Source organism: Lutra lutra, chromosome 5 (assembly GCF_902655055.1).
Source record: "Lutra lutra chromosome 5, mLutLut1.2, whole genome shotgun sequence".
Taxonomy (NCBI): Eukaryota; Metazoa; Chordata; class Mammalia; order Carnivora; family Mustelidae; genus Lutra; species Lutra lutra.
This window is the reverse complement of record NC_062282.1, coordinates 132,099,123-132,127,022: the sequence shown is the minus strand read 5'-3', so window position 1 is coordinate 132,127,022 and position 27,900 is coordinate 132,099,123. Positions and strand designations below refer to the sequence as shown.

At 37.9% G+C, this 27,900-nt stretch overlaps 1 protein-coding gene and 1 pseudogene across 8 annotated transcripts in view; one reads left to right on the top strand and one right to left on the bottom strand.

Annotated features, from left to right (window-relative positions):
* Positions 1 to 27,900, bottom strand: part of FER (FER tyrosine kinase) — a 465,352-nt gene that overhangs the window by 421,131 nt on the left and 16,321 nt on the right. For 6 of the 8 annotated variants that reach the window (XR_007127415.1, XM_047729739.1, XM_047729745.1 and 3 more), the window contains exon 2: positions 23,105 to 23,251. The exons of 1 other annotated variant lie outside the window; for it this stretch is intronic. The gene's annotated coding sequence lies outside the window, so the exon portion shown is untranslated. Of the gene's footprint in view, positions 1 to 23,104; positions 23,252 to 25,665; positions 25,685 to 27,900 lie in introns of those variants that run through there. One more of the 8 variants, XM_047729741.1, reaches the window with a different exon arrangement.
* LOC125101208 (small ubiquitin-related modifier 2-like) lies at positions 1,330 to 13,761 on the top strand (annotated as a pseudogene).

The following is a 27,900-nucleotide window of genomic DNA, read 5'->3' as shown; positions in this document are numbered from 1 at the left end:
AGAATTATAAGACAAATAAACCAATTTTAAAGATTTTTATTTATTTGACAGACAGAGATCACAAGCAGGCAGAGAGGCAGGCAGAGAGAGGGGAGCAAGCAGGCTCCCTGCTGAGCAGAGAGCCTAATGCGGGGCTCGGTCCCAGGACCCTGAGATCATGACCTGAGCCGAAGGCAGAGGCTTTAACCCACTGAGCCACCCAGGCGCCCCGACAAATAAACCAATTTAAATGGGCAATAGACATGTCTCCAAACAAGAGTTACAAATGTCCACTAAGCACACGAAAAGATGTTCAAAATCATTAGCCATTAGGAAAATACCAATTAAAACCACAATGAGATACCACATCACACCACTAGGATGTCTTTAATCAAAAGACAGATAATACCAAGTGCTGGAGACTGTGAAGAAATTAGAACCCTAATACACTACTGGTGGAAATGTAACGTAGGGCTGTTCCTCAAAGTTAAACACAGAGCAATGATATGACCCAGAAACCCCACTCTTGGTTACAAATCCAAGAGGAATGAAAACATACGCCCACACAACACTTGTACATCAATGTTCCAGCAGAATTGTTCATAATAGTTACAAAGTGGAAATAACCCAAACATCCATCCACTGATGAATGGATAAATAAAATATGATATATACATACAATATAATATTAGCAATGAAAAGGAACAAAGTATTGATAGAAGCTAAAACATGGATGAACCTTGTAAGCATTATGCTAAGTAAAAGAAACCTAGACACAATGATCTCTTTATATGAATGTCCAAAATGTACAGATATAAAGTGGAATAGTAGTTGCCTGGGGCTGGCAAATTTGGGAAGAAATGAGGAGTAACTGATATTGGATACTGGATTTCATTTTGGGGCAATGAAACTGTTCTAAAATTGATTGTGGTAATGGTTGCACAACTCTGTGAACAAAATAAAAGCCACTGAACTATATAAACAGTTTAAGTCGGTGAATTCTTCAGTATGTGAGTTATATCTCAATAAAGTTGCTTAAAAAATCACTACAGTATAACTTATGATCATCTAAAGGTCAGTTCTCAGAAATTTCCCCCCAAATACCCTGCTTGTTTGCTATAAATCCCAAAAACTATGATAGTATTTATTTTGCTCTCCAGACCGCTAAAATTTCAGGCAATCAATCTTTCAGGGCCCAATAGAAGAAATGATGAAACACACCCCTTATTTTTAGTTCTGGCTTAGCCATACCAGAAGTCACTTTCTTGTTAATTCAGGGAGATCTTCCAAGCTATAGAGAAAAATGAGAAGAGGTTTATGTTTCTAACCTCAGTGGCAACATCTAAAGAGATGGTAAAAATGTGGGTTTTCCAAATAGAGAACAAATTACAATTTTTCCCCAACAGAAAACTGGCCAGTTTTGTGATCTATCAAGTAAGTAGAGGAGAGAAAAAAAGGTTCTGGAAAACTGTACGCCATCAAAGTTCCCAAAGTAGCAACCTTAACATAATTAACATAATTAAGCCAATACAAAGTAATTGACTTATTCACTTTAATATGAATAGGATAATTCCAGTTTTTTGACTTTGGATGTAGCAGCTTTAAAATCTTTACTTAGAGGGGCACTTGGGTGGCTCAGTGGGTTACACTCTGCCTTTGGCTCAGGTCATGATCTCAGGGTCCTGGGGTCTAGCCCCGCATCGGGCTCTCTGCTGGGTGGGGAGACTGCTTCCTTCTCTCTCTCTGACTGCCTCTCTGTCTACTTGTGATCTCTCTTTCTGTCAAATAAATAAATAAAATCTTTTAAAAAATAAATAAATAAAAGAAATTTAAAAAGTAAAATCTTTACTTGGATATACTGTATCTTTATAGGACACAAAAATTTACAATGGACATTTTTCTGTTATTTTACCTACAGCTCATCTCTCAGTGAAGATACATTCTGTCTTATCCCATGCTTTCAGTGGAAAAATAAGGAGTAATTTTTGAGGCCAAAGAAATATGAAACATTTTCCTTTTTTTCAAAGACTAAGATTGTGGTTCATTTTATTCCAAAACTTGGGATAAATATCACTTCTGCTTCTAAATACACGTACCTCTGATCTAAACTTTGATAATATTTTTTTCTTCCATTACCAGGAACTTCAAAAGGATTATGAAGAGCTCAAAAGGATAAAAAAGGAAATAGAATCTGGCAGCTATAAGAGAAACCCTCCAGTCCATCCTAAAGGTATATTTTTACACACCAGTATTCTAGGTCTAGAAATATAAAATAATTTCATTTATGTTACCACTCCTTAATAAAATGAAAATGATAAAAATTTTTAAAACAACTCCATAATAAATTAAGACCTTGTCTGATTGTTAAATTGGTAGAGACTGTAAGTGTTTTAGGAATTAAGGTAATGATATCCTACAGACAAATGACACGAATAAGACTATTTGTTTCAGTAGTGTTTAAGATAACAATACAAAAAAGAAAAGCAGAAATATCCATCAAAAGAAACTGACTAGGTAAATTACAATCAAGTCTGCGGCATCTGATTGTAACTGAAAAATTCTAGGGACCGCCATTCAAATTACAGTCTATGTGAATGTGTTCACTGTCCAGCCTTCACAATCATAATATGGTAGATCTGATTCCAGTATATTCATTCAGTGGAAAATCATTCAGTCCTAATAAAAAATAAGAAAATCTTCTGTGTATTGATCTGTAACTATCATTAAAAACTTCTGAGAAAAGTAAGACACAGAACTTGGTATGCTGACATTGTATAAAAAAGAGGAAGAATAATAGAAATTAATTTTTCTTATGAATACAAAAAATATTTCCCAAAGAAACATAGTGGCTGGGGCACTGGAGCAGGAGAGGGACTTTTCACTATATATCCTTTTGTGCATTTGAATTTTGTGCTAAGTGAATAAGTTGATATTCAAAAAATATATTAATTAAATAATTTTTGAAGAGGGGAAAAAAAATAATGAAAGCTAGACCAGCCCAGAAAAGTTTCCTAGAAATAGCAAGAGTTGAGATAGGGGTGGAAAATAACCATTATTTAGATTGTAACAAGTCAAAGAGGAAATGTATTCTAGGAAGTAGGAGTAGTATGGGACAAAAAAAAGTAAATATGAGGTAAAGCAAAGAAAAAAATGTCTCCAAAATCAACCTATACATGGCAAGCAGTGGGAGATGCCATACCAATTTATCTCCTTTATTTCACTATACAGGAAACTAATAAGGATCAAACTCCTTGAGCTGATTCATTTTTAAGGCAAAATAACATGATCACAAATGTGATTTTTTTTAAATGATTAATTTACTGGTGCTAGTTACATATGTATGTTCAGTTTGTAAAATTTCATCAAGCTGAGCACCTGTGATACATGTACTTTTCTATCTGTATGTTATAGCAATTAAAAGAGAAAGAGGGACATAGAGATAGGTTTTAATCTGAAAGCTAGAGATAAAATAGCTTGAAGAGAGGGAAAAAACATAAATGAGACATAAGACAAATGAATAAGTTATAGCAATATACAACTTGAACAATGAGAATCTATAATTGACAGTATCAGTGAGAATTAAAAAGAAGGATCCTTGACATGGTGTATAAATTTAGAAAACAAGGGGTGCCTGGGTGGCTCAGTGGGTTAAGCCTCTGTCTTCGGCTCAGGTCATGATCCCAGGGTCCTGGGATCAAGCCCTGCATCGGGCTCTCTGCTCAGCATGGAACCTGCTTCCCCCACTCTCTCTGCCTGCCTCTCTGCCTCCTGGTGACCTCTCTCTCTCTTTGCAAATAAACAAAAGTAAGGCCATCCCACCTCGTGTTTAGCATTAGCACAAGTACAGCTGTCTTAGCTTCGGCAGCCATCTCAGGCCCCTGTGACCAAGGACTGAACTTTCCCCTACTTTACTTTAGTTCCAGGGACCCCCACCCTGCTTTAGTTCCAAGAAAGTACCCCACCCCGCAACACCCCAGCAACAGCTAATCAGCTTACTACAGAAAAGTCTGAAACTTCTCCTCCTCCCCCCATCAAGCCTCTTGTAATGACCCATAAAAACCCCTGCCTTGGGGCACCTGGGTGGCTCAGTGGGTTAAAGCCTCTGCCTTTGGCTCAGGTCATGATCCCAGGGTCCTGGGATCGAGCCCCGCATCGGGCTCTCTGCTCAGCGGGGAGCCTGCTTCTCCCTCTCTCTCTCTACCTGCCTCTCTGACTACTTGTAATCTCTGTCAAATAAATAAATAAAATCTTAAAAAACAACAACAAAAAAAAACCCTGCCTTAACTAGCCTTGGGGTCCAAGTCCCTACTTCACTGTGTCGGGTATACTTGGGCCCAAGCTTAAGCATGTCACCTCGGGATCCAAGTCCCTACTCCACTGTGTCAGGTATACTTGGGCCCAAGCTTAAGCTTGTCAAATAAACCCTTGTGTGATTGCATCGAGGTTGGCCCCTTGGTGGTCTCTCAGACGCGAAAACTTGGGCATAACAAAAAGAACAAAAAAATGTTTTTAAGAAAAAGCAAAAATGTAAATATATTATCAGTAGAGTAAATACCATCTTTATGCCACAACATTCACAGCATGGTTTCAAAGAAAAGAAAGAGAAAATTCTAGGGCTCTAGGTACTCTGGAAATGTGCCCAACAATACCCCAACTTCCAGAAGACTTTCTGAGGAATCAGAGTTAAACAAAATCCTGAGAATTCACACTGGATGCTCCAATATGAAAAGAAGCAGGCATAGTTAATAGGCCAACCTAAGGAAAGTCAAGAAAATGTCTGAAGAGAGAAGCCCTCTGCACCAGGATAGGATGTTACAAAATGTAGACAGGGAAGCCTCGGCTTGCAATATTCCAGGCTCTGTGAAGAATTGGTAGATAAAATTAAATCCAGAAGTATAAGATGTTTAATGGAATGTCATAAGAGAAAGTAAATCTCTGGCCTCCAAACAAGGTCAAACTCAGCCCCAGCCAATATCACCCTACTACCTCCATGTTCATACAATAAAGAAACCAAAATTAAAAGTAAAACCCAGGGACGCCTGGGTGGCTCAGTCGGTTAAGTGTCTGGCTCTTGATTTTGGCTCAGTTCATGATCTCAGGGTTGTGAGACTGAGTTTGCACTGGGTATTTGCACTGACATTAATAGATAAAATATCTAAGATTGACTTCAGCTTGAGTCAGGATCCCGGCGTCCTGAGATTGAGTCCCCCATCAGGCTCCTTGCTTCTGGTCCAGCTTCTGGTCCAGATAAGATGACACAGACCGGGGCGCCTGGGTGGCTCAGTGGGTTAAGCCGCTGCCTTCGGCTCAGGTCATGATCCCAGGTCCTGGGTTCGAGCCCCACATCGGGCTTTCTGCTCAGCAGGGAGCCTGCTTCCTCCTCTCTCTCTGCCTGCCTCTCTGCCTACTTGTGATTTCTCTCTGTCAAATAAATAAATAAAATCTTAAAAAAAAAAAAAAAAAGATGACACAGACCATTCTTCCCAGCTCCATCGCACAAAACACAACTATAAACACAAGAAATGGCACAACAGACTACCAAAGAAGAACTGTGAAGGGTTGACCAAAGGCAACCTCCTTTGGCCCTAGGACTAGAAGAATAGCACATAGGCCAAGTGTCTCCTGTTCTCCTCACCCAACAGGAGGTCACCGAGACCTGACTTTTCCCAACCTCCCATCTAGTAACAAAAGGCAGCCCATATATGGAGGTTAACTCCCTCAGGATCCAATAGGAGTCCCTTTGACAACAATCAGAGAGCCAGACACCAACAAAAGAGAAATTATTTATGAGCCCCACCAAAAATAAACAGCCAGGAGAAACACTCTCCTTACCTGCTAGGCCTAGAGAATCCCCTTTCCCTCCAAGAGAAACTGAATGAGGCAGGAAGAAGCAGCAACAGAGATGGCTATCAGGTCAGGAAACTTCTATGTCCTCACAGGTCTGGACCTCCTTCCCCACCAGAGATACCAGAGCAGGCAGGCAAAACCAACAAAAGGGGGCACCTGGGTGGCTCAGTGGGTTAAGCCGCTGCCTTGGGCTCAGGTCATGGTCCCAAAGTCCTGGGATCGAGGCCGGCATCAGGCTCTCTGCTCAGCAGGGAGCCTGCTTCCTCCTCTCTCTCTGACTGCCTCTCTGCCTACTTGTGATCTATCTCTCTGTCAAATAAATAAATAAAATCTTTAAAAAAAAAAAAAAAACCAACAAAAGGAACCCAGCTGAAGTTGCTGCTCTCCAAGACTTTCCTCTCCTGTTCAGAGACATCAGGACAGCTAGGGGCACAGTAGGGAAATTCGACCTTAGCCCTTTTCTACCAACAGATGCTTAGTAGCTCACCCTGAGAAAAAAATCTTCTGCTCTGTCAAGCAGCACCAGCAGGAACCAGTGGGAGCCCTAGTTACATCAGACAAGCAAAGCAAACCAAAATAACAGCACAAAGACTCTGACAATTAACTGTCATTGAAACCACAGCCCATAAAAATAGGCCAAAAGGTCTGCATGCAAAACCCAAACAGAGGGACTTCCTGTGAATGTAAAACATTGAAACAGACCCCAGGGTCTCTGACATTAATAGATAAAATATCTAAGATTCAATTGAAAATCACCTCATATTAAGAACCAAGAAAAATCACAGCTTGAATGAGAAAAGACAATCAACTAATGTCAACTCTGAGATGAATTAGATGTTGAAATTATCTAAAAAGCATTTTAAACCAACTATCTTAAAAATGCTTCATCAGTTATAAATTCTTTTAAAAACAAATGTAAAAATGGAAAATCTAAGCAAAGAAATAGAAGTTATAAAAATAACCAAATGAAAATTACAGAACTAAAATATGCACTAACAGGAATAAAAAAAAAACTCACTAGATAAGCTTAATATAAGAATGGAGATCAAAGACGATACAATCACTGAGTGTAAGGACAGAGCAAAAGATTTCAACCAATCCAAACAGGAGAGAAAATAGACTGACAAAAAAGAATAAAGCCTTGGAGACCTGTGGGACAATAACAAAAGATCTAACATTTATATCATCTGAGTTCTGGAAAGAGAGGAGAAAGACAGTGGGGCTGAAAGATTACTCAAAGAAGTATGTCCATCTTGGGGAATAAGCTAATATAAAGTCACAGAAATCAAGACAGTGTGATCTTGGGAGAGTATAAACAACAGATCAATGGAACAGAATAGGGAACCCAGAAATAGATCCACACAAATATGCTCAACTGCTTCTTGACAAGGTCCAAAAGCAATTCAGTGGTACTGAAGCAGCTGGATAGCTATAGGCCAAGAAAAAGAGAGAGAGAGAGAGAGCAAGAGAGAGCCAGAGACAATCTTGACCTAACACCTTACACAAAAATTAACTCAAAAGGATCATAAACTGGGGCACCTGGATGGCTCAGTCAGTTAAGTGTCTGGCTCTTGATTTTGGCTCAGTTCATGATCTCAGGGTTGTGAGACTGAGTTTGCACTGGGTATGGAGACTGCTTAGGATTCTCTCTCTGCCTCTTCCTCTGCCCCTCCATACTCCACCAGGTCTCCTGTGTGTGTGCACACTCTCTCTCTCTCTCTCAAAAAAAAAAAAAAAAAAAAAGGATCATGAAATTAAGTATAAACATAAAACTTCTAGAAAAAAAAAGTAAAGCTAGGCAAAATTCTTAGCCTTGACACAAAAACGTAATTCATAAAAAAGAAAAATCAATAAATTGGGTTTCATCAAAAGTAAAAACTTTTGCCTGTGAAATGCCATGTGAACAGGATAAAAAGACAACCTACAGACTTTGAGAAAAAATTTGCAATACATATCTGACAGAAGACCAGTATATAGAATATAGAAAAATCTCTCAAATTCAACAGTTAACAACAACCAAAAATCCAACTAGAAAATGAGCAAAAGACATGAACAGACATTTCACAGAAAAGGATATAAAAATGGCAAATAAACACATGAAAAGGTATTCAACATAATTAGCCATCAGGGAAATGCAATTAAAACTACAACGAGAGGGATGCCTAGCTGGCTCACTGGTCAAACATATGATTCTTGACCTCAGGGTCATGAGTTCGAGCCCCATGTTGGGCATGAAACCTACTTAAAAAAATAAATAAAAATAAGGGATGCTTGGGTGGCTCAGTCAGTTAAGCATCTGCCTTTGGCTCAGGTCATGATCCCAGGGTCCTGGGATCAAGCCCCACATCAGGCTCCTTTCTCAGCGGGGAGCCTGCTTCTCCCCTCTGCCTGCCAATCCCCCTGCTTGTGCTCTCTCTCACTCTGACAAATAAATAAATAATATTGTAAATAAATAAAATTATTAAAAAGCTACAATGAGATATCATCACCCACTTATCAGAATGGCTAAAATAAAATAAAATGACAAAACCAAATGGTTGTGGTAATATGGGAAATACCAGATCACTCATTTGTTGCTGGTCAGAAGACAAAACAGTACATCTGCTCTGGTTTCTGATAAAACTAAACATTCAACTACATTATGACCCAGCAATTGCAATCTTGGACACTTATGCCAGAGAAATGAAACATATCTTCATATAAAAACTTGTACACAAATGTTCATAGCAGATTTATTCATAATAGCCAAAAACTGGAATCAGCCCAGAGATCCTTCAATGAGTGAATACATACCATGGAATTCTATCCACAGTAAAAAGGAACAAACTATCAATATAGGCAACCACTTGGATGAATCTCCAAGAATCCTGCCGAATGAAAAAAGGAAATCCCAAAAATTTACATATGTATGATTCCATTTATGTAATATTCTTGAAATGACAAAATTTTGGAAAAAGGACAGAGGAAGGGTCAGCAGGGTTTAGGGCTTACAGAACAGGGGAGGGAAGCAAGTGTGGTTATAAAAGGGGAACACACGGGATTCTATTGTATTGGAACTATTTGATACTTTGACGATAGTAGTGGATACATGAGCCTAGACTGGTAGTAAAATTTTATAGGACTTAATATACACGCAACAAATGAATATAATTAAAACTGTGTATAATTAAAATTCATATTTCTATAAATAACATTGGTAGAATGTGTCAATATTAATATACCGGTTATCATTTTATATTTGGTTTTGCAAAATGTTATCATTGGGTGAAACTGAACAAAATGTACCAGGGATTGTTATTTCATACAACTGCATGTTGTCTACAGTTATCTCTAGAAAATTCCAATTTGAAAAAAAGTTATGTCCAGATCTCAAACTATAGCTCTGAGGAAGAACAAGATGTGGAGAAGGTATTACAAATTCAGCTACATTCTACCAGAAATAATACGAAAGAGCTGCCTATGTTAACCCTATGGGAGATGAAAAAAAAAAGGCAAGGGAAGCATTCAGTTACGCTGCAACCAAAAATTACAGAGAGAGACATAAACACAGAATGGCAGGTCAGAGGGGCTATTATATCATAAACTGATATGTAATGTAAGTTCCAATCAGTCAGGGAAGCACTCTGTTTTGCTCCCCCAGTATATCTCCACTGCTTAAAAGTGTGTTTTGCATACAGCTGCAATAAATATCTATTAAATGAATTAGCTACACAGCCACAAGCACTGTACATGCATTCTCTTGTGCTCCACAATCCCTACCTCGGAGTCTTTATTCTTTAGTCTTTTTTTTTCTTAATTTTATTTATTTATTTGACAGAGATCACAAGTAGGCAGAGAGAGAGAGGAGGAAGCAGGCTCCCCGGTGAGCAGAGAGCCTGATGCGAGGGTCCATCCCAGGACCCTGGGATATGACCTGAGCCGAAGGCAGAGGCTTAACCTGCTGAGCCACCCAGGCGCCCCTTCATTCTTTAGTTTTAATAATACCAGGTATTGGGGTGCCTAGGTGGCTCAGTGGGTTAAGCCTCTGCCTGGGATCCAGCCCCGCATCAGGCTCTCTGCTCAGCAGGGAGCCTGCTTCCTCCTCTCTCTCTTCCTGCCTCTCTGCCTACTTGTGATCTCTGTCAAATAAATAAATAAAAATATTTTAAAATAATAATAATAATAATACTAGGTATTAATTTTACAACCCTAACCTACAGGTTCAAATTCTAACTCCTTTGCCTGATAATCAAAGCAGGCCCCAGATAACCTCCCACCCTCAGCAACAGTACCGTACCTTACTACTTATGGCTCCTTAAATTTAGTCTGTGTCTTTGAAGATGTTCCTTCAGTCCAAACTCTTTTCCTCCCTTGTCTATCTAAAGAATTATCAACAGCTAAACTTTAAAGTAGTATTCTCTGTGAAGGCTTCTCTGACTAACCCTACAATCATAACCACCGCGGCTGATTTACGTGTTCCCTTTCCTCAGATCTCAGGCATCACCTAAGTATCTGTGATTAACATAACACTTCTCATGGTATATGTTAGCTATTTGTTGAAATATATTTCTCCCATTAAACTCTGAAATAGCACATATTTTTCATCTTTACATCACTGGGGCTTAAGTTACTACCCAGGATACAGCAAGCATTCAATTTACTGCAAATAATTGCAAGAGCAAACTCATTTTTTGAAAGATTTATAAATGAACTTTTAAAATAAAAATAGCTATAATTGAGTAGACAGTAAGTACAAATCAGATAGGAACAGTATTATACAAAAATGCATGCATGTTATTAGCAAAGATGCCTACTTTTAAATAGCATCCTTTAAAAAGTAAAAATAATGAAACTAATGAACTATTATTGACTATTTTGGTTTATTTAAATTTGTTTTATTTGGCTTGTTATTAAGAACCAAGTGAGTTATGGTGAGTTTTCAATTGACCAGAGTTATTAAAAACTTGAAAATAACCATTAAAATTGCTACATTTTCAAAAATTAGAAGTTCACATTGTATAAAAGAAATCTATACATACTTTTAAACAAAAATGGAATTTATTGGGGCACCTGGGTGGCTCAGTCAGTTAAGTATCTGCGTTCACCTGAGGTCATGGGATTGAGCCTTGCCTCAGGCTCCCTGCTCCACAGGGAGTCTGCTCTGCCTCTCCCTCTGCCTACCACCCCACCCACTGTGCACGCTCGTTCTCTCTCTCTCTCTCTCTCTCTCTCTCTCTCTCTATATATATATATATATATATATAAAATAAATAGTTTTTAAAAATGGCATTTATTAAATAGCAAAATATAAAACTGGTAACTAGTTTCCTTAGTAGGATAATAGAATTCTCATTGTATTTCTTGTAAGTATAAGGATATATGCAAGTATTTATTGTAAAATGTCTTCTATTTTTCAACTTTTGGCTCCACAACTGGCAACTTTTACATTCTCTGAGAATATAGATGTAAATATTGTTTTTATATAGCATAAAGAAAGTTTATTGGGTATTGAATATTCTCTTTCAAGTAAGGGTGATTTATTTTACACAGATGATGTCTTGTGGTCAAAATGTCGATTTAGTTATTTCCTTTTAATGCTGACAAAGAAATTCAAATATACCACGAAGGTAGGCTGATTTTTTAAAAATCTGCAAATAAGTGAATAATAACTGTAATAGAAATGGGAAATATTTCATTATTCCCCCAAAAGATATTTTCACAAGCTGGCAAGAATTCAATGAATTTGAATTTATAGTCCTTGACTAATAAAACCCATCAAAATCAGTTAATGGTTCAAATTACTTTATTACTATATGTTTGTTCATTAATAAAGACTATAAAATCATTAGTCAGTTAAAGCGCAAATATAATTATCTAATGGCATTTCTTACCTTTCATATGCTTCAATACTGATAGAAATCAGAAATAGTGACTCTATTTGAACAAAATATTAAGCTGCCTGCAGCAAGACAGAAACAAAGTCATAAAAAGCCACCAAGTACGCAAGTAATAACCAAGATTACAAACCAAAAAACTGAGGTCATCTGCATACAAAGTGAAGTGTTTTTTTTCATAACCAGTTAAACAGGCAGGAATGAACAGTCACCAAAGTTTAACTACAAAGACAACATCATTCATTACCAGTTAATATATGCTACCTTAGCCACCTTACAGATTCAATATTTAAAACTCCTCTCATGCATTTGAAAGTGTTGCTTTTAGTTTAATTTAAAATAAAAGTTAATTCAACTGAAACAGCACTGGATTGTCCAGCCAGCCTACTGGAACAACATTAAGAGGTGATAGTATTCCACTGAGAAGGAACACCATACAATCTCTAAACAAATGAAGAATATGTTTGTTTTTGAATGAACTGTTTTTTAATTTCAAAAATGTATTTGAAGTACTGACTTCAAATGGAGAGAGCAGAATTGTTAACAGAATTTTTTCTTTGTTTTAAAGTATTAATATAAATCAACAGGTATTTATTGAGTTACCACACAGAGATACTGTTAGGGGTACAAAGATAAATAAAATTTGGATTACTACCTTCAAATACTTATAGTACATTAAGAATAAATAGACAACTTCATAGGTAACAATGATACAATTCATTCAAAATTCATTCAGCCACATGTATTGAACATCTATGTGTCAGCATATTTCTCAGTGCCAGGAATATCAAGACCCATAAGATTATAGGCTTGGTCTCAAATGCCCACAATTTACCAAAGATGACAAACATGGAAACACACAAATGTCATATAATTCAACTGGTTCACAAATACAAATGTGTTACAAACTCGGTGGGGATACAGAAGAAGCATGCATCTTCCTAGAAGTCATGAAGGAAGGTGTCACAGAATATAAAAGCATGAGGTATAAAGTGCTACAAAGACACAGAAAAAGGAAAGAGCACAGCTAAGTAGGGAGCTCAAAAAGCCTTTATTAAGAAGAGAACATCACGTCACAATAATATACATGTATCACATAGTGCACCTGAAAACACCCAACATTATATGTCAATTGTACCTCAAGAAAGCTGGAAAGCATTTTTTTTTTAATTAAAAAGAAAAGAGAGAGAACATTTCCAACAACCCTGGAGGGTAGTTATGAAAGGAGCACATGCACATGGGTCTAAATGCAAACATACATGTAGGAGGTGGCTTTGGGAACAGACAGTCCTGGGTTAAAATGCTAACTCCACCATTTAAGAGCTGTATAACTACATTTTAACTAACGTTCTGGAAGCCCAATTTCCTTATACTTAAAATTGGGATAGTAAAACCTATTTTGCAGGGTTGTTATGAACGTTAGTGAGATAAAGTATATAATGTGCCTAGCTTTGGAGAGACTTATTAAAAAGAAGGGGTCCAGACTGAGAACAACGATCATATTAATTTGAAGGTGGCAGGGCAGGATGGTTCTGTGGTGCAGTTTACAGTGAAATAAGTCAAGCAGAGAGAGTCAATTAACATATGGTTTCACATACTTGTGGAACATAAGGAATAACATGGAGGACTTTAGGAGAAGGAAAGGAAAAGTGAATTGGGGTAAATCAGAGGGAAGGACAAAGCATGAGAGAATATGGACTCTGAGAAACAAACTGAGGGTTATGGAAAGGAGGGGGTTGGGGAGTTGGGTGAGCCTGGTAGTGGGTATTGAGGAGGGCACATATTGCATGGAGCACTGGGTATGGTCTGTAAACAATGAATCTTGGAACACTGAAAAAATAAAATAAAATAAATAATAATTAAAAAATAAAGTACTCATCACAAAAATAAAAAGATTAAAAGGCATACACCACTTAGCAAACTAATGAACCGGTTTGTCAATGAGGCAGATCAGATTCTGATTTGATGGGCAGCCAGTCAATGAACCAGACCTGTACAGTTGGAAATAGAGGATGAAGACACAACTGATGTGTTCCAGCAGCAGAGAAGAAGTGTCTACTAAAAAGGGAACCTGCTACTTTACTCCAGAGCTCTGTTCTTCCAGACCAAGAGACATTCTCAATTAGAAAGCCACAATTTGGTTCCACCACATCCTGACTACTACAGTATAGTTTCCTCTATTCTTTCATTTTTCCCTTCCCCATTCCTTTATTGTACATAAAGTAACTGTGTATGTACATGAGCATATTGCTTTCTTTTTTTAATTTATTATTTTTTTAAATTATTATTACTTTTTTAATTTACAGACAGAGATCACAAGTAGGCGGGGGGAGGGGCGGGGGAGAAGCAGGCTCCCCGTTGAGCAGAGAGCCCGATATGGGGCTCGATCCCAAGACCCTGAGATCATGACCTGAGCCAAAGGCAGAGACTTTAACCCACTGAGCCACCCAGGTGCCCCGCTTTTTTTTTTTTTTAACTAAATGGTCAACGGTATGTTTGCTTGTCACCAAATGGAGAAGCAATGGGGGAAAATACCCCCTCTCTCCATTAGTGGCATGCTCAGTCAGCACTTATCTTTATATTCCAGTAAGTTATTTTGCTCTCATTGTTTAACAAAAAAAGAACAACATAAAAATCCTTGCATACCTTGTTTAATTGGAGAATTTTAATGTTTTTCATTTATCATTATAAGACCAAGGACAATTTTATAACTTTTTACATGTAGGGCAATCTGTCTTTAAGTAGGGATAAATTAAACGAAATGAATCCTAGATAGTTTTCCCTTCCAGTTAAGCATCTTGTTTAAATAAATTTCTTGTTTAAAAAAAGAAGTGATCATTACTAACAAAGCATGAGAAAGACAGCAGCTCCACACAAGACAGGACATGGAAGAGCAAGTGATGAAGGAGGGTTACTTTCCAAGTAGAAATTTAAACATAAGCAAGGTTACACAGGAAGGAAAATGTGGGACATGTCGGTGAAACATTGTTAATCTGAAGGGAAACAGGGGAATATGGGTTAAAAAGATTAAGTATGGCTACAATGCATACTACCCTGTGTGGTCTAAATTCTAGAAATATAACCATAATCTAGATACCTCTTAACCTTTTACTCTTCTGAAGTGATCAATTATTATAAAAGAGATTAGTGTTTCAATTAAGGTCAAACAATTTTTTTCCCTTCAAAGAGAATAGCAGAACAGGGAGAAGTCAAAATAATTTCTAAATCCACACGTGTACTTTCAAATAGGTTCATTAAAGTCATACAGTAGCAGAATGGCAACCATGAAGGTTTCATAAATTACAACCAAACGAACTAAGACAAAGCCGGTTTCTACCCTGCAATGACACAGCCTCTCAGAAAACCCAGATTAGACAAACTTCATGACACTGTTGAGAACATAGAGGAAAGTCAGTTCCATTGTTGGCTTCTTTTTATAATTTAGCTTTTCTGAAAAGGCAAGGCCTAATCTCCACACCTACTCTATCTTTTCTCTAAAGTCATATCTTTCCAAATCGTTCTTCTAGAATTCCATTCAGTTTGTAAACAAATTTCCCTAAATCTCTACCTTTCGGGGTGCCTGGGTGGCTCAGTGGGTTAAGCCTCTGCCTTTGGCTCAGGTCATGATCCCAGGATCCTGGGATCGAGCCCCGAATCGGGCTCTCTGCTCGGCAGGGAGCCTGCTTCCCCCTGTTTCTCGGCCTGCCTCTCTGCCTACTTGTGATCTCTGTCTGTCAAATAAAATAAACAAAATCTTAAAAAAAAAATAAAAATAAATCTCTACTTTTCAACTGCTTACTCTATCTGAAAACTGGATCCCCATAAACATAATGCTCACAGGTGGAGGCCACAACTTCCCTACATGGTACCACCTATAGCCATGGGGCTGAAGGGGTAGAAGGTTGGGTAACATTATCCTGATTCCTTAGTGCCATGTCCAAATCACTGCTCTTCCAACTCATTCAAAAATTTCTTCCTATTCAGCTTTAACAAGTCGTATCCCACTTACCTCTGTTGTCTCCAAATCTTTCAGTCTCTACCTGCCCCCAAATCTTATTCTCTAATTCAATTCTTATCTTCATCCATGGAGATTTTAACTTCTGTAGCCTCTCTCTTCTCCAAAGATCCAGTCAATCCAACTTCATTTCAACTATCCACTGCTATTGCCCATAGCCTAAATCTTAAACTGTTTCATCTCTGCAATGGTAAATTTCAATATTCTAGTTTTAGGCCATAACCTACTATTTACCATCTCTCTGATACAGCTGTTACTATACGTACTCTCCAACCTCACAAAGATGTCTAGCCATCCACTGACTGAACTATATTCCCTAAAATGTTTCAGGACCCCCGTATTCTCTCCCTTTTAAGGTATGCCACTGATCATCCAGAAGTCAGATATTTTTAAGAGTAAAATGGGGTGCTACTCTTTATTAGTCCAGGACAACAGATATAAACCTGGACTGCCCCAGGCAAACTGGGGCATGTAACCCCCATACTTCTTTCCCTACACTTAGTAAATTAGCTGACTTCCCTTGACCTTCTGTCTTGATACGGCATTTGTCTTAACAACCTTCAGCTCTGAATCAATCCTTCTTCATTCCCTCTAGCCATTTTTTTAAAAAGCTTAGCTAATCAGTACTTTGGGATTGTGTTCAGATCACCTTCTCCAGGCAGGCTTCTTGGCCTCTACTCTTTGTTATCATAGCACTCAGAAATGACAGTGTGTTATATTCATGACCACATATTCACGTACTCAATAAATCTTCAAGTTTCATTCTATCTCTTGTGTGTTTATTCTACAATGCGTCATATGAAAAATGATTATTTTTTATAATTTCATGTAGGTTAAACAAGTCAAAAAGAAGTACTTCTAAATTAACAGCAATTATACCAATAAAAACTAGCAGGTTTTTTCTTATTCTGAGCTCCTTAAATTTTATCTTCCTTATACATTCAATTACTCTGGTTTTAGGCTATTATTCTCTCCTGGTATTTCTGTCTTCCTACATAGCCAATAAGTTTTGGAATTATATAGAGCATAGGTAAAACTCAAAGGATAAGCAGGAAAAGCGAATTTCAGAACATGCACATCAATGATCCTGTTTCTAAAATTATACAAACATAAACATGTGTGTTTTTAGATATATATATATTTTTTTAAGTCCAAATTCATATAAATCAAACTGTTAACATTAGCTACTTCTGGAGACTGAAACCTGGAATAGCAAGAAGAACACCACTTTCTATTTTATGTATTTCTAGTTTATATATTTATCATAAGCAGGTATTTTTTTTTATAATGCAAAATATATATAAGAAAAAGGAAAGACTTCCCAACAAACTTTTTTTAAGACTTATTTATTTATTAGAGAGAGAGCATGCAGATGTGTCAGGGAAGGGACAGAGGGAGACAATCTTCAAGCAGAGTCCCCACTGAGCACAGAGCCCAATGCTGAGCTCAATCCCATGACCCATGAGATCATGACCTGCAGCAAACCAAGAGTCAGACGCTTAACTGACTGAGCCACCCAGGCGCCCCCTCAACAAACATTTTAAAACTGAATATTAGTAAAAGCCAAATAACACAGATGGAATGCTTAATAGTAAAAAAAATTTTCTCTTTCAAATATATTTATTTTATTTAGAAAATGACAAAGATGCTTACTTACATCATGATAGCTACCTCTCCAAAAAATCTCCCAATTATATTCTTACTCATAGAGTGCTCTGGCTTCATCTCTATCCCTCTTCTAGACCCCTGAAAGAATTCCAGCTCTAACTGAGCACCTCAACACTGAATTAATCAAACCACATCCAGCCATTACTGTGGTTGCCCAGCAAAGGAATCTGTCCTTTTGCACTAGGTCTTAGTAAAAGTCTTCCATTCATTCATTCATTCATTCATTCATTTATTCATCCAATAGTATTTATTCAATGTCTATAATATGCCAGGCACCAAGTGAGGTCCTGGGTATACAAAGAGATAAAAAAAAAAAAATTACTGGTCACAGCCTCAGGGAGCTTATTAAGGAAAAGCAGTTCTAACACATAGCAGTAATTGCTACAGGAATCCTTATACAAAGTATAGTAGAAGCACAGAGTATAATCTAAACCTGGCTGAACAAAAAGAAGTAAAAGCTTCTCAGACTTCCCTAAACTACCATGAGTAGTCCCTTCCTCACGGACACTTTCTTCTACCCTCTCAACTAAAATATCACTCTCCCTTCTTTAAAAATGCTGGTAAATTATTACTTCTTACTGCTTCCCTACAAAACATCACTTGTTCCTAAATGCCATATGATGCTTAAAGAAAACCAACCAAATCTATAAAACTCAAAAGCAAGCAAGGAAAGAAGGAGAATACTCACTGAATGCCAGCTCTACACAAGTACCAGAGAGAGCAGGTACTTAAATCTTTCCTAATTGTGCCTAGTTCTGGCTGTCTCTACAAACATGCTTATTTATCATTTGCATTTTAATCTGCTTCCTGCTTGAAACTGAGCATTTTTAAAAGACAAAATCTTAGACTGTTGCTGCTTTATAATGTTCATGGAGACTAAATATACATTCCTAAGTATAACCAACTGGTTAGAAGGTGAGGGTGGGTAATGGTGGATAGTAGAGGCAATCCTTCAGACTTCTGTCATTTTTTTTTTTTAAGATTTTATTTATTTGACAGAAAGAGAGAGAGAGATCACAAGTAGCCAGAGAGGCAGGCGGAGAGAGAGGGGGAAACAGGCTCCCTGCCGAGCAGAGAGCCTGATGAGGGGCTCGATCCCAGGACTCTGAGACCATAACCTGAGCCGAAGGCAGAGGCTAAACCCACTGAGCCACCCAGGTACTCCTAGACCTCTGTCATCTTAAATGAATTCCAATCACTGACTAGTGTGAGTGGATCAAATGCTACGCAGATCTCCTCGTTTTCTTATCCTTAATTTAATGCAACCAAATGTAAAACCTCAGCCAGTGTCCATTTAATGTTGGAATGATGGTTTTTAAAAAAAAAGAAAAAAGCTTGGAATAAACAATTTTATCTCCAGCAACCTCAGAGAAATGGAAAGAAAGAAGCAAACTGCAAATAAGTTTTAGATGAGTAATGTTCGAAGAAACCAGGCAATTCCCAAGAGAAACACGAAGTATACACAAACTATATCTCTTAAAGAAAACATAAATCATGAAAAACAAAAGAGGGATTGTTCAAAATTAAAAGAAAATAAAGATATATAAGAATCAAATGCAATGCATGAAACCTGATTGAATCCTGGATCCAGAAATCTCAAGAAAAAATTTTAGGGAAAATTGGGAAGATCTGAATAAGGACCATTAATTAAAGATATTCTTAAATTAATGTTAATTTTCCTATATGTGATTTTGATATTATGACCATGCAGAAAATTGTCCATGTTCTTAGGATATGCATGATAAAAACTATATATTATCATAATCTCAATATAGTTTCAAATAACTTGAAAAATATATAAATAGGGACACCTGGGTGGCTCAGGAGGTTAAGCAGTTGGCTCTTGATTTTGACTCAGGTCATGATCGCAGGGTCCTGGGATCTAGCCCAGAGTCGGAATCAGCCTCAGCGCAGAGTCAGCTTGAGATCCTCTCCCTTTGCCTTGCCCCCTGCAAACACTCTCCCAAATCTTTAAAATACATACATATAAGAAATATAAATCTTTAAAATATGCATATGTATGAAGAGAAAATGTGCCAAAGTGTGAACACTGAATGACTACAGATGAAAGGTAAAATGGGTGTTTACTGTCCTACCTTTTCCATTGTTATGTAGCACTGAACTTTATCATAATGAGATGTTAAAGGGATGGGAAGATAGAAGGCATGAGAGGAGGCCAGCTGGAATGAAACTTGAGTGCAAGCAGTACTAGTCTCAGCAAAAGTGAAAATCAGCTGTGTGATTCTGGGCAGGCCCCAGAACTTCTCTATGTATCAGCTGAAAGAGGAAGAAATAGATGACTTCAAGGTCCTTCCATCCACAGAGTTCTATTATTCTATTACTTCTTCTCAGCTCTAGAACCCAAAAGATAACTATATGCATAGTGGAGAAACACACCGGACTATTCTAAGGATAAAATAAAGTATTTAAAACAGCTAGCCAAATGCCTGTCACATGGAACACAAACAATAAATAGTAATTCCTCTATTTTGAGAAAATATTTTTAAAATTCCTCATTAAAAAAAAAGATAGGACTAAAAAAATTAATTTAAAAGAAATAAGTAACACAGAATTGGAAAGATTTATTTTAATATCTATTCAATTTCAGTTTGCACATAAAATACCTAACCTAAGAGGTAAAATATAAATATACTCTGATGAAGCTACAAAAAGAAAAACCATAATAAATGAATCTCCTAAGAGTTTAGATAAGCTGCATGCTTTCAAGTGAACACAGTATGATATACATCTACAAATAGGATGCTTCAGAATTTGCAAGATAAAGTAACAATAAAATTATATACCAGAATTTTGGGTAACAGTCTCAGAATGTTTCAGACTGGCTTAAAATTTTTAAAGACATCTCTTTTTAAAAAGGGAGCACAGGAGAGAAGCTTTAGAATTCAATATCAAAATAGGGTTGCCTGGGTAGCTCAGTTGGTTCAGCGTCTGACTCTTGGTTTCACCTTGGGTTGTGATCTCAGAGTCCTGGGATCAAACCCCACATCTGACTGCACACTCAATTTGGAGTCTGCTTGAGGTTTTTTTCTCTGTCCCCCTCTGCCCCTCACCCTCTACCTCTTCCCCTCTGCTCCTCCTCCTACTCGCATACGTGCACACACTCAAAAATAAATAAAAATCTTTTTTAAAAATCAGTACAAAGTATAACCAATTATTTTCACTTCTAAGAAGATTCTGAAGTCAAATGAAATTAAATTCATAATTAATTAAAAGTCATATAAATTAAAAGGCACCACACAAGGAATACAGTCAATGATCTGTCAATGATAATAGCACTGTGTGGTGACAGATGGTAGTAGCTACACTTGTGCTGGTCATAGCATAATATATAAACTTGTTGAATCATTCTGTTGTACACCAGAAACTGATGTAACACTGTGTGTCAATTATATGCAAATAAAAGAAAATTTAATAAAATAAAAATAAAAACAAAAAGTCATATAAATTAAATTCCAGGGGGAAAGCAAAACAAAGTATTAACCAGAACATATTACAAATTTGCTAGATGGTTTTATTTCCAGCACTAACATCATTTCTAACATTATAATTAATTTCCCTTTTGGTGAACTAACCAATCTTTAACATAATGAGAAAGCTTTCTAAAAGGTTTTTGGGCATGATGCCAGCATCCACCCAGTTGCTCAAAACCCAAAAATCTTGAAGTTATTCTTGAGAATGTTCTGTTTCCACACCCAAACTATTCAAAGTCCCATAAATTCTGATTCAGATACGTTTCAAATCCATTCATCTCTCTGTCTCATGTTGCTAGCACCTTCTCAGGCCATCACTATCTCACCTCAGTTCCTAAAACTGCCAGCTTTCACTTTCACCTGGCCAGTCCATTCCTCACATAGCAGCTGAAATGATATAATCTAGAATAATACACAAGCTTCCTACCAAACCTGTCAAAGCCCTGCATGTTTCTATAACCTCTTCCTACCCATCTCTGCCTCTTTCACTAAGTCAGCCACACTGGCGTTTTTTTCTATTCCCCAAACTCACTAAACTTTCCTGCCCCAAAGTCTTTGTACCCACTATTCCTTCTTTCCCTCTACTGCCTCCAGCTTTATTAAGATATTATTGACATATAACATGTGTAAGTTTTAAGGTATACAATGTGATGACTGGCTCTATGCATATATTACAAAATGGTTACCCCAATAAGATCAGTTAACATCTCCATCTCTGGGACACCTGGGTGGCTCAGTGGTTAAGCAGCTGCCTTCGGCTCAGGTCATGATCCCAGTGTCCTGGGATCGAGTCCCACATCGGGCTCCTTGATCATCAGGGAGCCTGCTTCTCCCTCTGCCTCTGCCTGCCATTCTGTCTGCCTGTGCTTGCTCTCTCTCCCTCTCTCTCTCTGACAAATAAATAAATAAAATCTTTAAAAAAAAAAAAAAATCTCCATCTCTTCAGGTAATTATAACTGTGTGTGTGTGTGTGTGTGTGTGTGAATGTGGTGATAACATTTAATAACTACTCTTTTAACAAATTTTAAGTACATAATACAGTACTGTTAATTATATATATATTTTTTTTAAGATTTTATTTATTTATTTGAGAGAGAGACAGTGAGAGAGAGCATGAGCGAGGAGAAGGTCAGAGAGAGAAGCAGACTCCCCGTGGAGCTGGGAGCCCAATGTGGGACTCTATCCCGGGACTCCAGGATCATGACCTGAGCCGAAGGCAGTCGTCCAACCAACTGAGCCACCCAGGCGTCCCAGTACTGTTAATTATAGTCACCAAGTTGTGCATCAGATCCCCAGATCTTATTTATCTTAATGCTGAGAGTTTGTACCCTTTAACCAGCATCTTCCCATTTCCCCTACTCCTCAGCTCCTGGCAACCACCATTCTACTCTATTTCTATGAGCTGGTCTTTTTACGATTTCATACATAAGTATACACAGTATTTGTCTTTCTCTGACTCTACTAGTCCTTCTAATAAGAATGTTTTTCCCATCAAAAATACCACACACACACACACACACACACACACACACACATCACCTACTCTTAAAACAACCTCTTCTCATATACAGGTTCATCTTGAATATCAGTTTTGTGACCACCGTATCTAAAGTAGCTCCTACCTCATTATCCCCAAACATCTGCTTGTTTGGTTTCCTTCAAAAAAGTTTATTACAATTCACAACTATTTTGTCAGTATCTTTTTAAACCTTCCCCCTACTTTAAAATTATGGCTATAAGGATGGAATATCCAGCTCATTCGTCATCATATCCCCAGAAGCAGCAAACTGTCTAATACATAGTAGAAGTCTATTGATGTACAGCAAACAATGAGTGAAATAGTGAATGAATATATGACTGTACTAAACAATGGGACTAATAATGCTATTAATGGAATAGAGAAGCCAGAGGAGGAGTGACTGAGAAGAAAATAATATATACCGAGTTTGGTGCCACGTGGGTGAAAATACAGGACTAGGGGACACACAGGCTGGAAGGGGTTATGGATTGGCATTCTGCTGATTATAAATGCTATTTGAAAAAAACATTAATTACATCTCAAATGAGACAGAATTCAGCAGGATAAATGACAAGCAGAAAATATGTAACACAAATATGATACGATTGTGCAGGTAGAATAATCTAACATAAACACTACAAAATCAAGACAAGTCAAAACTGTTTCACAGTTTGTTTTTAGTAATTCACTAAGAAGACTAAAGTAATCCTACCTTACTACTATTCATTGCTGGTCATATCTTAGCTAAAGTAGCAGGTCCATGTTGAAGGATTACACATTAGGGATGAGGAAGACACTTCAGAAAATGTGCAGTGAAGTCTCACGGGAATGACCACAGGTCTGGCCAGAAAAACATGAGCTGCAAGAAGAAATTCAAGGAGTCAGAAATGTTAACTACAGAGAAAAAGTAAAAATGTACACATGGAGTATAGCAGGCTACTATCGGAAATTAATTGTGACAGTGTATAAGAGTCACCCCATTAAAAATAAGAATGCTACATTTACCTAACTTTTCTATCCCCTGCTTACTCTCTCCTATTTCCTTCCACAACTTTCTCAATGTGTAATGCATCTTACCTTCTCCCCTAATCTATTCCCTCAGTTTTGAATAGATAATTTGTGTTTCTCTCCATTTTCAGAGCATAAAACTCATTTCAAGTTTGAAGCATATCAAAAGAGGCAAGTAACTACATTTGTTAAAATATTATCACAGCCTAAAGTAGTAATTAAATATGTAAGAAAAACTCTCAAAGGCTGGGAAGATTTGCCAAAAAGTCTCCCAGCAAACAGGCATTTTCTCTAATACCTCTTAGCATGCCAAAGCCTGACTCCTCTGTCACTATTCTCTCAATTCTTGTCACTAGAAGAATTGCTAAGGTGCTTCTTGGTCACTGGCTCTCTTCTTTATCCAATATATGTCATTTACAGCTCTGTCACCAGGTCTCATTTTCTGCATCAGGCCCTTGTATTTCTAATCCCGACTTCTTAATTATAAGAATGTTTGCCTATTCTATTTCCTATCATTTCCCCCACTTCCTTGGCTTTCACAAGAATCAAAGGACACTTCATGGAGGTTATCAATAAGATAACTCCTTCCCTCTGGTCAGAAAACTGGCCAAAGTATGTTAGGAATACCTTCCAAGTCTCCTACTCTTCTAAGCTTTTTATTCACTTCCAGAAAGTTCCTTCTTGGTCCCCTACACAAGCATATGTTCTCCTGTAGATGTGGCAAGGTTCCCAAAGCTAGAACTGGCTGGAAATTTAATCTACATGTAACAAGAGTATTATTACATTCCTCTTCTTCCATTAAACTCTGACATGATTGAGAACAGGGATTATCATCTTAATATAGCCGGCATCTTATACAATCCCTGGAACACTGTAGTCACCAAACAAGTGAGTACTGAATGAATTTATTTCCAAAGCAAATTATGGCTTTCCCTGACTTGTACACTTTGGTGTAAAGTAGGGCTTTACACCAAAGTTTCTACATTAAATGGTAAAATTCATGACTTTAAATGATACTTAACTATGAAAATTTTAATCATGCTGCTGTCAATAGCTTATCTTCAGTTAAGCCCTGTAGAGCTAATAAACAGTATTACTTATAAAGATTTCCAAAGAACAAAATGTATGAGTGCGTACATAAATGTACATATATGTTACAGATTCTACCCCAGAGACAGACCCCCAAATTACAGGACACTCCATTTACTTTGAAGTATTTTTTAGCCACTCCTCTGTCAGCAAAGAAAGCTAAGAATACCTAGAATTTCATATTCCGGCCTTTCACTGTGATACAGAAACAGTTATTTTCAAAGACCTAAGAACAAGAAAGATAACTATTCAAATGAGATTACATGCCAAACATTGAGCAGTGCAGTGTCAAGTGTCTTTCTCAAGGAAGCTAGTCAAAGCACCCATCTGTTATTTATGTGTCATTCTCCAACACAACTTGTTTCTATACTTTCTTATTTTTCAATGAAAAAAAAAAAAAAACAATTTTCCATATGATATTGAAATAGTTTGGGTTAAAAATAAGTAACAACTTCCTTGGTGGCATTTCTAAATGGAACATTTCTTTCTTCAAACTAGTATAAAACTATGAGTAAAACTTATATTCCTTATGTTATCTCAAAAATATTACCATTCTCATCAGAACTCAGCAAAGATTCCTATAGACAAGTTGAAAATGCGTAATAACTACTTTTTTGTGCACCTTAATATTCCCCACCAACTTCACCAACTACATAGGCTACCATCTTTAACTCACAATCATAGTAAAAATATAGTCCCTATTCCTTAACTGTGCCTCTCTTCGTGAGGCAAGAGGGGTGCCTAGGGTGCATTTCACTCTCAGGGTCATACCAGTGCCACCCTGTAGCCGCATGACCCAGAAAGCCAGTCTTAAATTACGTCTTGGGCATCTCCCTTGCTCTCTCACACTCATGGTGCATACTTCTCTTTCCTACCTCTACCCCTCTTACTTCTCTAATAGGTAACACCCAATTGTGATCAACCAAAATTTAATTCTGGTAAGCCAAATATCTAAAATGAAGTGATAAATTTAAATATAATTTTACATCCATTTAAAATCATGTTTTCACAGAAAATTTCTTGTTCATGATGTAGTATGATGAAAAATCATGAGGCAGTGATGCCTATAAATACACACACACACACACACACACATACACATATACATACATATATATATAACAAGATTCTATGTTGTTGGGGGTTTTTTAACCAGTTTGGGTTGCAAGTTCATACAGGTGACAGAGCTGTGTTATATCTTATTCCCTTTCTTTTGGTAGCAGCATCCCAATTTTCTTCTGTTGAACTACCTTCCCTTATTTTGAAGCCATGTAGTTTGAGTGACACTAACCATTCCCTCTCTCAGGTTCCTGAAATAAGCACAAAGTTCCTAGAATAGGTACATAACCCAGGCCTGGACAATCAGTATATTTCCTTCCCCAAGAAGAGTTCAGGAATGGGTATGTGACCCAACTGGACAACTAAAACTCAGTCCCAAAATTTTTGCCAGAACTAATCAGAAAGTTCTCTTTTGGCTGAGGTTGCAAACTGAAAGAATGCAGTAGATGCCAACTTGTCAGAGAGCCAACCCAGAGAAAACAAAAGCCAAGACATGGACAGAGAAATGAAAGCTCTGAAAATATTTCGTCCCTTGATCTAATCACACTTGAGTTCAGGTGAATTCTAGTGTGAATAGATGTTAGATTCTAGAATTTTGGAATTGCTGCTGAGAAACAATTCTCTCTGGATTTCCCATGTTCCTGCACAACCAGAGGCTTCTGAGCAAAAGGTACTACAAGAATAATTGCACAATATCCAGCCTTGGAAGCTAGAGAGCATGTATCCCTAAAGACAGAGACCTCCAATAAGCTCTGGAGAAATAAACCCCTCTCTTTCCCTCCCCTGGAAGGTATTTACCTATATTTTTTTTCTCATATTTCTTATGTTACTTTATATTTTTTTTCTTATATTTATTTATATTCTAGGGCACTAAACCTAAAAACAGTTTCCCATTCTCCTCTGGAGAGATTTGCTTAATGAATAATCTCTCTCCCTCTATAGGGTAATTTCAGTTCTACAAGTGTTTCAGACTTAATAGTTACATGCAGCAATAAATTACCTTTTTTAATTAATTCTTTCAACAAATATTTGCTGAGAGCCTATTTAGTGATATGCCATGCACTTTCCTACAAAACATCTCGGACAAAAATTCCTCCCCCATGGAGACTGTATTCTAAAGAAAAAACAAAACACAAAATGAATACATAAAATACATAGTATAAAGTCCTGATAAGTGCTATCAAGAAAAAGCAGGAAGAAGGCCTGGGTGGTGCAGTTGGTTAAGTGTACCACCCTTGGTTTTGGTTCAGGTCATGATCTCAGAGTCCTGAGATTGAGCCCCACGTCAGGTTCTATGCTCAGTGCAGAGTCTGCTCCAGACTCTCTCCCGCTGACCCTACCTGCCCCCACTCTCTCTAAAATAAATGAATAAATCTGAAAAAAGAAACGAAAATGATCTCCAAGATGGCAGAGGAGTAGGAGACCTTAGTTTTGTCTGGTCCCAGGAATTCAGCTAGATCTATCAAATCACTCTGAACGCCTGCAAACTCAAACAGAGATGAAAGAAAAGAATAGTTATAGCTCTACAAATAGAAAAGTGGCCACTTTCTGCAAGGTAGGGCCTGTGGATAAGTGAAGTGAATCTGGGGCGATATATGGGAAGATAAACTGTGGAAGGGGTGGGGAGGAGCCTCCCTAAGCCAGTTACTGGAAAGTGATATAGCAGCAGAGCACAACATGGGAACTTTCAGAAGTCTGCTCAGGTGAGGAACATTCCTGCCTGAAAGGCACTCTGGTGACAAAATAGGGCAGAATCCTAAGTGGAATAGTGTGGTCTCAGGAAGACCAGGAGGAGTTCCCAGACATCAGATCAGGGAAGCTGGCTGCAATCAGCAAGGCCAGGAGTGGGCTCTCAGCTCTGGGTCACCATAAACCACAAACCCTTGCAGCACAGTCCAGCCACTGCTCTCGGAGGAGGGCCCCAGCAAGCAGCAGAACCACAGGGAGACCTCCTCCCCTCACCCTGCAGGAACAGTGCAGAAGCATGCTTACAGGAGTATGCAGGGTCTGAAGAATCGATGTGGGGTCACGAGCCTGAGGTAGAAATCCTGGGTCACAGACTGGATAAGCATGGAGTGCAGAGGGAGACCAGGGAGACAGGAATAACTGACTGCTTTTCCCTGAGGGCACATGGAGGAGAGAAGCCCGAGCTCTCAGGTCCAGGGCTGGAGACTGGGAGGCTGCCATTTTCATTCTCATTTTCTAAAGCAGCACAGAAAGCCTTCAGGGAACAAAAGCCACATAAAGCAATCAGGAGTCACTTGCACTTAACTTGGCCCCCTGGGCAAGGGAGGTACAATTCTACCTGGGGCAAAGACACCTAAGCATCAGGGCAACAGGCCCCTCCCCAGA